Source organism: Alligator sinensis, unplaced genomic scaffold (genome assembly GCF_000455745.1).
Source record: "Alligator sinensis unplaced genomic scaffold, ASM45574v1 scaffold984_1, whole genome shotgun sequence".
Lineage (NCBI taxonomy): Eukaryota > Metazoa > Chordata > Crocodylia > Alligatoridae > Alligator > Alligator sinensis.
The window spans coordinates 72,959-82,378 of record NW_005842204.1 but is presented as its reverse complement, the minus strand read 5'-3'; the positions used below and the strand labels follow the sequence as shown (position 1 = coordinate 82,378).

Here is a 9,420-nt window from a genome sequence, read left to right as displayed (position 1 = left end):
CTCTTCCAGAGAGAGGGGCAAGGCCCTTGGACCCTCACATACTCAGTTCCCCTGTATTGAATATATTTGTCAATTGGAAGTGATGGCCAAAAGAGGCACCGGACAAATCTGTCTTAATAATGGTACTTGTCTATAGGCTTTTGAAGGGACACTGGCCATAGATTAGGAAGAAGTGTCATCATGCTAATCCTTTCACTGTCTTAAGCTGTAAACCAGAGAAAGAAATCAATACGCTTGTGAATTTACAAACCCTATTGGTTATCTGCCACCTCTGCTGTTTATATCCATTGCCATACTGAATGATTTGGGTGACCTTCTCAGGCTGGAGTGCTTATGGATAGATGGCTAAAACCTAACTTGTCTAGATGTCTAAACACAAGTATGTCTCGTTCTCCAAGTTAGGAAGGTTGGGTTCATGGGTAGAGCACTGGGCTGGCAGTCTGGCCTGTCTCTAAATGTGCTCGTTCATGTTAATTAGAAAGTGTTGGTCTGCTCCATGTTCTAACTGGAGTGTTCCAGTGTTGCCTCGCCATCATGTGCATTAAGCCCCTGCGTGTTTTAAAATGGCTGTAGGGCTGCTTTATTTGCATCTCCTTGAATGAGCTTTAGATAAAGCATCCCACAACCATTTTGAAATGTGTGGGGGCTTAATACATATGACAGTGAGGCATTTTAATTGGAGCAGCCGTCCAGGAACTGCTCTAATTAAACACCCCCTTACCTCCAAGCATATGTATAGGCAGTCTATGGTTGTGGCTCAACCCCAGGGTTCCTGTGTGAGGTTGGCCAAGATCATGGGTGACTGGTGCCTCCTGAGTCTAGGGGGGCACCAGATTGCTGACGGGGGTCCCCCAGCGGCTGATTGCTGACCGGGGGGGGGGCCCCCAGGAGCCAATCACTGAGCCAGCAGGGAAACCGGTTTCGCAGGTGGTGCTTCCAGGGGGTGCACGTGCACCCGCATGCACCCCCTACATGTTGCCAATGGCCAAGATACTTTTATCTTCCCTCCATCTCCTCTGTTAGTATAAAGAAAATGGTTCTTTTCTGTCTTGCAAGGATGCTGTGAAGGTAAAATGTGCACATAATTGTAAGGCACTGTTATAGTGCGATAAGTAGGTGGCTAGATATGAAAACTTTGGCCATAATTTTCTAGTAAATGGCCAGTTGAAGAAAAGCAGTGAATGGGTCAAGCTCTGTTTCAGCCAAGTGAGGAAAAGGTAGGTTGGCAATTTTTAAAACTTTCCCCCTCTCTGCAAATAACTTGTACATGGTTATGTTGCCTCTACCTCCCTCCCCCTCTCACACACAAGAAGGTGGGCAAAAGGGTCAGTTTGGGCTGTCTGAAGTGGGAATTTTCATTCAAGTAGTAAATAAGGTCCTGCTCCTCTTACACTGGAGTTAATGATACTATGTTGGAGCCAGTCCTAAAATAGTGGCTTTTCTGACCCTGAGGGGGTCATGGTCCAATGGAAGAAACTGTGCATTGAAGGGGGAGAGTTTCTTTTGCCTGGTGCTGAACGGTGTCTGGGCTCTACTAGTTTAGGAAATGAAAAGACTTGGAGTTGCTCCCACATCTGAGCCCCTGCACCTCAGTAAATAAGCTCTGCTGCCTGGAAGCCAGCTGACTCACTTAGCTTATTTCCTTCGCGTATTTTGAGTTTCCTTAATGTTATCTTCCCATTTTTCAAACCGATTGTGTTAGTAAAGTCCTAAAAAAAGTCACCAACGATAGTGATTTTTTTTTTTTTTTTTTTCCAGATTTAATGTAGTTTACATTGCTTAATACGCTTGTGATTGCTCTACATTGAACTCTTCCCAAAGCAATTATTTCCTCCTTAAGGTAGGTGAACACTGCTGGATAAAGTACTCTAGGGGAAGTTTAACATCTTCACTTGATTTATAATGTATTGCTCCAATATTTACACCCTGGAATCTTGTTTGCTCCTTTGACTTTATCTTCCTTTGCTCAAGCTGCTTATTTAGCTAAAGGCTTTGGGCATTTTTTGAAGATAATTGTCTGAACATTTCCCCCCCATTCAAGTTGCTGCAAACCCTTTAATTTACCTGATTTTCATTCCTCTTTTGTTTTTTGCTTCCAGGTTTATTTTTTGACATTTTTTTCCTCACTGAGCCATTTGCCCAGTTAGATATAAGATATAATCTCTTTGTTTCTGTCTGAATGCTTCCTCATTAGTCAGTGTGGGTGTGAATGTTGTGTGTATCTGTAAATCTGTCATTCTGTTTATAAATCTAGCTGGAAAAACTTGACAGGAGTATGACTGTGGGCACAGGAACTGAACGTTTGTGCGATTTTGTTTTGTTTCCGATTTGTGTGTTGTTGTGAACTATGCACGTTGTGCATGTATAGAAGCATGCGTATCTATGACCTGAGAGGGCTGTATACCACGTATCTCTGGATGGGGGCGGGGAGATTTTTGGCAGATGTAAATTGGTGGAGCTCCACCAACTTCCATGAAGCTGTATTGAATCATACTGGCTGAAGAACTGAAACTTGATAAATTTCTGTTCCCAAATGATTGCTGATGTATTACTGGATGCATTTCTAAACATAGCTACAGAGCTAGCTACTCCATAGGGGAGCAGTACCATGGAAACAAAGAAGAAACATTATCTGCCTTCCAGATGCAGCACTGTATCTATTGAATTGAAATAGCTTCTTTCATGGGATAGCAATTCTACATGTTGCCTAGCATGTATGTGATCTTTGTGTCATGTGCGTGTTTAAAGAGGATAGGTCAGTGGTGGGCAAAATACAGCCCATGGGCTGGATCCAGCATGTGGTGGACTCCATTTCCCAGCAGACCCTGCAGCGCCGGCATCTGGCTGCTGCCCAGGCACCCCAGCCCGTCTGTCGCACACCCACTGCCAGAGGCAGGACCTGTGCAGGCAGCCTGCATCCATGTCCAAGAGCATCCACATTTTGTTTCCTTCTCTTGTTTTTAGGTCTCCTGTCCTTTATGGCACTATTACAGTCTATAAGAGCTGCCAATATATGACTCCTACAGCACTCATACCTGCATCATGGCACTTCTTCTGAGAAGCAACTTGATGTTCCTCTTAAGGTCTGTCTTGTGACCCTGTCGTTTACTATGGCATTTACATGGTTTTTAAATTTAGATGTGTTGGGTACAACCCTGATTGCATCGGTACTAGTGTAAATCTATTGACCTGCCAGCTGCTGCTGGTGCCAGGCTCTGGTGGGAAGTACCGGGTGGCCTGAGGGCCTTGTGCTGGGTAGTAGGGATGGGAGCACTCCACAGAGGGCAGAATCAGGCCCGGCCCCTAGGTGCAAGACTCCCAGGATGCTGGGCAGGTCCCACCAGTGCCCAGCACCAGCAGCAGCTGGCAAGATGTCTGGGTGGCCCCAGTGGCTTGTGCTGGGCAGTGGAGCTTGATCCTTCTTTCTGAGTTGCCAGCCTGCCTGGGAAGGAGCAGGAAAAAACCTTTTGGGGCAGAGACCAGGATAGGGGGCTTTGTTCCCCTCCCCCCTGTGAATTGGTGACTTGCACTGACCCAGCCATGCACAGGTGGAGGTGGGGGGGACACCTGAATAAATGCAGCACTGCCTTACTAAACACCACCTAATCAGCCTACCTCCCTTCGCTGCATTTTCCAGAAAAGGGGGATTGACTCTTCAGCATGATGTAGAGCTTGGGGACTGCACACCTGGGTGAGCTGAGCAGGCGTCAGCTCCAATGCAGCACAGCTGTGTCAGAGCTGAGCAGGGATTTAACCCTTGTCTGCTGGAGCTCAAGGAAAGCCCCCTCATCTGGAAATGGACTATTGGTAAAAGTTTATTCAGGGTTGGAGACAATTTCTGGGGGTGTACACTGGCATTGTGTCATTTGCATGATGATGGCAGTTCGAGGTGCCAGTCGTGCACTGCGGGGGCTCTCCACCTACGCATAATATAAAAACAATCCCTGCCCTGAAGAGTTAATAATCTAATTGGACAAGACAGGTGAGGGAAGATGAGGGGGATGAAGTGTGAGGTGCCCTGTTCCCAGGTGCAGTTAGTGGCTGAACCTGCAACACAAGCAGGCTCTTCTCTTGTGACTTCCTGGACAATGCTCTGTCCCCTAGACAGGCTCCCGCTCAGCACGGGGGCTTTGAAAGAGTTTCTCCTCGGAAGACCTGATCCTTGGATTTCTAACTGCCTCACAGGTAACTTGGTTTCTGGATGACAGATTTGAATTGGGACAAATTTGATCATTTAGTATTTGGGTTAATATCCACAAACTCGACTTTGTTTCGCTCCTGCTCATTCTGTGGGCACGGTGTCTTAGTTAACAGTGTGTATTTGTGCACCTGCTAAAAATGTGTCTGTACAGGAAACCCTTGCTCTTCGTGGGTTCGGCATTTGCAGTTTCAAATGTTTGCGAATGCTGAACCTGCATTTTAAACACTTACAGGAGCTCCCGCCATCACTGTTGGCGCTGTGTGGTCCCCCCCAGCCTCCGGGGGCATTGAGTTCATGAATTCAGGTGGCGTTTATGAATGCAGTGCCTTAGTTACAGATTTCACCATTCTCGGGGGATATGAGAACGTATCCCCCACGAATGGCGAGGGTCGCCTGTATTTAGGGTTGTGATCAGAAGTGAAGGTGTTTTCACTTACTGGCCAGAAGCACTAGTCTGTGAGCTTAGTCACAGGTCATGCCTGTCCCCCCACCTCTCTCTCCTGAGGGATGAAAAATGACTTGTATCTGCAGATGCGCATGGCTTCTGAGATGAGGATGAGTGAACTGGGCGTATTTGGTCAGCAAAACAGAAGACTGAGGGGGGATTTGATAGCAGCCTTTTATGAGCAGTTGGTTTCACTTCCTAACTGTGTCAGATCAGTATGCTGTTGCATGTGCCGGGCTCCAATACACCATTCATTATAATGCTGGCTTCTAACGCTTCATTCATTTGAAGCATTTATATTAGAATATAGTGAAGGTGTTGCCCCAGCTTTAATGAGGCCTGAGAGGCGGGACTTATTGGTATGCACATGTTACAGAAGAGACCAGTGGATGTCAGCGAGGTTAAAGATGATGAGCTCTTCATTGCATTCGCCTGAGTTTATTCCAATAAAAATATTAGTCCCATTTGTGTGAGCCCTGAGATCTAGACCCACAACCTTATTTCTCTGCTGTGCTTCTAGGTTCAGCGTGAGAATGCTACTGGATCAAACATAAATGCACCTGCCCAGGGGAATGGCTCTTCCATACGAATCCAACCCAGCTTATTAGCTGCGTTGCAGCTGCATTTATAAATCAGGTGCCTGATGCTTCACCAAGACGCGAGAACAAATTTTGCTTACATAGCATCCAATTAAGGATGTGCATAAGGACTAAAGGGAAGCAAGGGTGATTAAACAAGGGGAGTCCAGAAAGGAGGAGGATTTTGAGGCACCTGTGGTGGACATTTCCATTTTATAATTGTGTACTTGAATGGTGACATTCAAATGAGTCCAGTGACTGTTGCTGGGTGAATGCTTTCCTCATCACACATTGACACAGCTATAAAAATACTTTGTGGCTTTTTTTTGCTTTGTTCTAAATTACGTTTTTGCACTTTTTTTTAGCTCGTAAATAATGCCTTGGAATTTTGGAAGTGCAATATAGATTATGTGTCTAATTTAGTCAGCTTGCCCAGAGATGCCTGAGGTAATTAGAGTGGGAAATTCAATTTTTTAGCCTAGATTCAGAAAGGATTATACTGCCAGGTTCACAATGGGACTCTGGCTGTCATTGTGGAAATAAAAGAACATTTGATCTACCTGCTGGGGCCACTTCATGTGGGCCTGAAGCTGGAGGTACACTTTGTTTTGCTTTTCTGGATCAGCCAGGACATGCACTGCAATATCAGTGTTTTGTTTTTCAGTATAGGTTTTAGGGTAAATTTTGAAATTTTCTGTTAACCAGAAGGGTTGAACACCACCACATGCTTGTAAATGCAGGATTTGGGGCAGCAATCTGTTTGGGTAAGCCATGTATTTTTGCCAGTTAGCACTTGGGTTGGATTTCATTTTATCTGCTGTTTTTTCCACCTTTCCATTTTGGGCTGGATTCTGGTGTATTGAATGGCTATTTACATCGCACAAGATTCTGTTTGTCACCTGAAGTAAGGTACTATGACACGCAACCAAGGGTGACAGGTCTTGATGTGTTTGTATTCGAGTAGCATCTCATGCTATGTAGTCTTGCTGGTTTCCATGACTAGGCTGAGTACGGGAATTGAGCCCCCTGTAAACTGGGAAAATGAAAGACAAGGAGACCTCCATTTGTGACAATGCTGTTAAATGGATGATTTCTTCAGCTCTCATGCATTGGAGATTTCAAAATGCCTTGATCTGTCAGCAGTTCCTCTAATCCTTAGCCTCTCTCTGCTTTTCACTGGGACCTCCCTTTCTCAAAGACCTTTCTTCTTATCTAAGCTGCATCCTTTTGAGAATCAAAATGTCATTTAAAAAAATATATAGTCATCAACTGTGGCTTCCTTATACTGTGTATGGGAAGTAGCTTGCAATAATTCTCATGCAGTGCATTGAAAATTCACTTTTGACTCTATTTTTTCAAGTAAGTAAAGATTTTGGCCAAATAACTTGGGGTACCTGTGGATCTTTGCACTGGCCCTCTAAAAATTAGGAGGTCTCAAAATGGCATCCCAAGATCAAGGGACCAGAAAACACAAGTAACATGAAAATGTAAGCCCCTACCTTTTAAAACCGTCCCACATTCAGAGCTTGGTGGGTTGTATTTCTCAGAATATAAATGTGCAGACTTCCTTCCTAGTCTTTCACTCTAGTTCCAGAAAGAGAATATTGGCAAAAAATAGAGAGGTAGTTATCGGTATGTCTCCGAGAGGGCTGGGCAATTAGTTCAGATGGAGGGCTGCTTAATGAATTTTGGAGGCCTGCCGATGGCCACAAGGGTAGTCCTGCCCTTTAATGGGTGCCCTGCCCCCTGGTCACCAACCTTGGGACCAGAAGTCCCACCTCTAACCCTTGTTCTTTGCCACTTGAAGTCCCTCCCTTTACCCCAGAAGTACTCCTCTTGGGATGGAGGGTGCAGCTATCTTGAAACTGAGCCCCCACCCCCCATTATATGCTAAAAAATAAAACATCTGCTATCACTTGTTTTAATTTTATTTAAACTATTTTTGTCCTGATTTATGTATACTTGCAATTGCTTCTAGATACACTATGCATAATAGTTCAAAATACAGTCCTCCACTTGTATATTGTGTGTGGGCAGTAAGGGGGTGTGGGTGTGTGCGTTGGGGGTGTGTGGGGTATGTAGTTGGGGTGGGGGCTGTGGGAGGGTGTGGGGTTATGGTGGGTGGGATGGGAGAGAGACAGTGGGCTGAGCTGCTGACTCCATCATCTGTGGCTCTCACAGACTGCATGTGAACCTCATATGATGCAGCCAGACGGACCCTGCACCCAGGCTCCACAGTCCTGCCACCCTACCCTGGGTCCCTGCCAGCCCCAGGGCACTGGCACGGGCTCTGCACTCCTGCCTGCCGCCGCTTCCCTGCTTTTGCACCCACCAACTTGCCACTGCTCCTCCCACCCGCTATCTGCATGCTGCCACCTGCCGCTGCTTCCCTGCTTCCCACCACACCCCCTGCCACTTCTTGCCGGCCACTGTGGCTCCAGCCCACCCTGGCCAGCACCGAGCAGTTCCCAGCTGCGTGGGCTGATAGTGGCGGGCCCCCCTGCCTCCATCCCATCTTATCTTACTTTCCACTCGGACAGAGGAAGGGCGGGGAACAGCCAAAGGGTTGACAGGCCAGAAGCTGCAGAGGCTTCTGGTTGGGGGCTGGGAGGAAGGTGGGTGGAGCCAGGCAGGGTGCTGGGTACTGCTGCTGGCTCCTCCTAGGTCCTGCTGCCACTGGCACCTTGTCATCTTTGACAGGCAGCCATGTGCAGATAACAATTAATTTTCTAAATTTTTTGGGGCCCCCATGGGCTGGATAGAATGGCCTGGCAGGCTGGATCTGACCTGCAGGTCATGCTTTGCCTGCTCCTGCTTTAAGATGACACTTTTTGCTGGACAGCACCAGAGTAAATATGAAGAATGGGACTTCTATATTATTTTATTGAGTAAGGTGGTATTTTAAAAACCAAAAAAGATTACATCTCTGTATTCTATGGGAAATATCTCAGCCTAAAATAAAAAACTCTCTGTGATTAATTGGAAAATAATTGAACCTTCCTTCATATGTTCCAATGCTTGCTTTTTTCAGTGTCACTTAATTGATTGCAAGGGCTTAATGAATGATAGGTAGGTGTTGCAAGTACTAAGGCTGTGTAAAGCTTCGGGTGCTGATTCAATTTGGAGGAGATTCAGCCCGATTCAGTGGCTGAATCTCCAAATCTGAATTGAATCAGGTGACCAAGAAGAAGGTCTGAATCAATTCAAAGCTCTCCGAATCAATTTGGAAAAGATTCGGAAAGCTTCAATGATTTGGGCAGCCCCTGCCTGCTGCAGCAGGGAGCTGGACCTGGACTCAGCGCTAGTAAGTAGGGGGCGGGGGAGGGGGGAAGGGACCATGGGGAGACCCCTGCCAGGCCCCACCCCAGCTCCCAGTGCTTTAAGAAAAAGCCCCTACTCATGGGGTGCTGCTTGGTGGGGGGGGTGATCCCTGCAGCCTCCCCACTACACCATGCTGCATAGGGGGGCTCTGCTATTAGCCCCCCATCTGCCCCAGCTCTGTCCCTTTAAGAAACCCCCTCCCAAACCCCGAACTCACCAGCTCCTGCAGTGGCCTCGGGGCTTGCGGGGCTCATGCAGAGCCCCTTGGGCGGGACAGCCATTGCTGGGGCTGGCAAAGCAGGCGGGGGATGGGCCTGCATGATTTGGGAATTGAGCAGAATTGATTAGGGACAGTTATTCGAATCGCTGTCCCCTGAATCGGCCAAATCCAAAATCTGAAGTGAATACTAGACACTTCACACAGGCTCGGTGAGTTCTGTGTGTTTGATAGCATTGTTGGTTGTAGCCATGTTGGTCTAACCACATCGGCAGGCAAAGTTCTTTGGATAGATGTGATACCTTTTTATTAGACCAACTAAGCTGGAAAAAAGTTCTTTGCAAGCTTTAGGCACAAACACCCTTTTTCAGGTATAGGGAAACTGCACTAATTGAAATGACAGATGGATATTAATATTTGTTTTCACAGTCCCCACACCCCCAGTTGCTTAAAACCATCTATAGCCATAAAGATTTTAATGCTTGTTAAATGGAACCTAATCAGTGAGACTGATCCACGCCCCCCGCCCCCCCCCTCCCCCCCTCTGACTGGTGCCTTCTGAACCTGGGAGGGCACCGGCAGAAGTCGGCAGCAGGGCTGGGGTTGGCGAGCACCCATAGAAGCTAGCGGTAGGGAGGGCTGTCAGGGGGGCATGTGC

The 9,420-nt window shown here is 47.0% G+C and overlaps 1 long non-coding RNA gene across 1 annotated transcript in view; it reads left to right on the top strand.

Moving 5' to 3' along the window:
• LOC112550782 overlaps window positions 1-5,303 on the top strand; it is a 13,067-nt gene extending 7,764 nt beyond the window's left edge. The window contains exons 2-4 of the long non-coding RNA XR_003094781.1: window positions 1,759-1,840; window positions 2,965-3,083; window positions 5,167-5,303. This is a non-coding gene — a long non-coding RNA (uncharacterized LOC112550782). The remainder of the gene's footprint in view (window positions 1-1,758; window positions 1,841-2,964; window positions 3,084-5,166) is intronic.
• The last annotated feature ends 4,117 nt before the right edge of the window (window positions 5,304-9,420 follow it).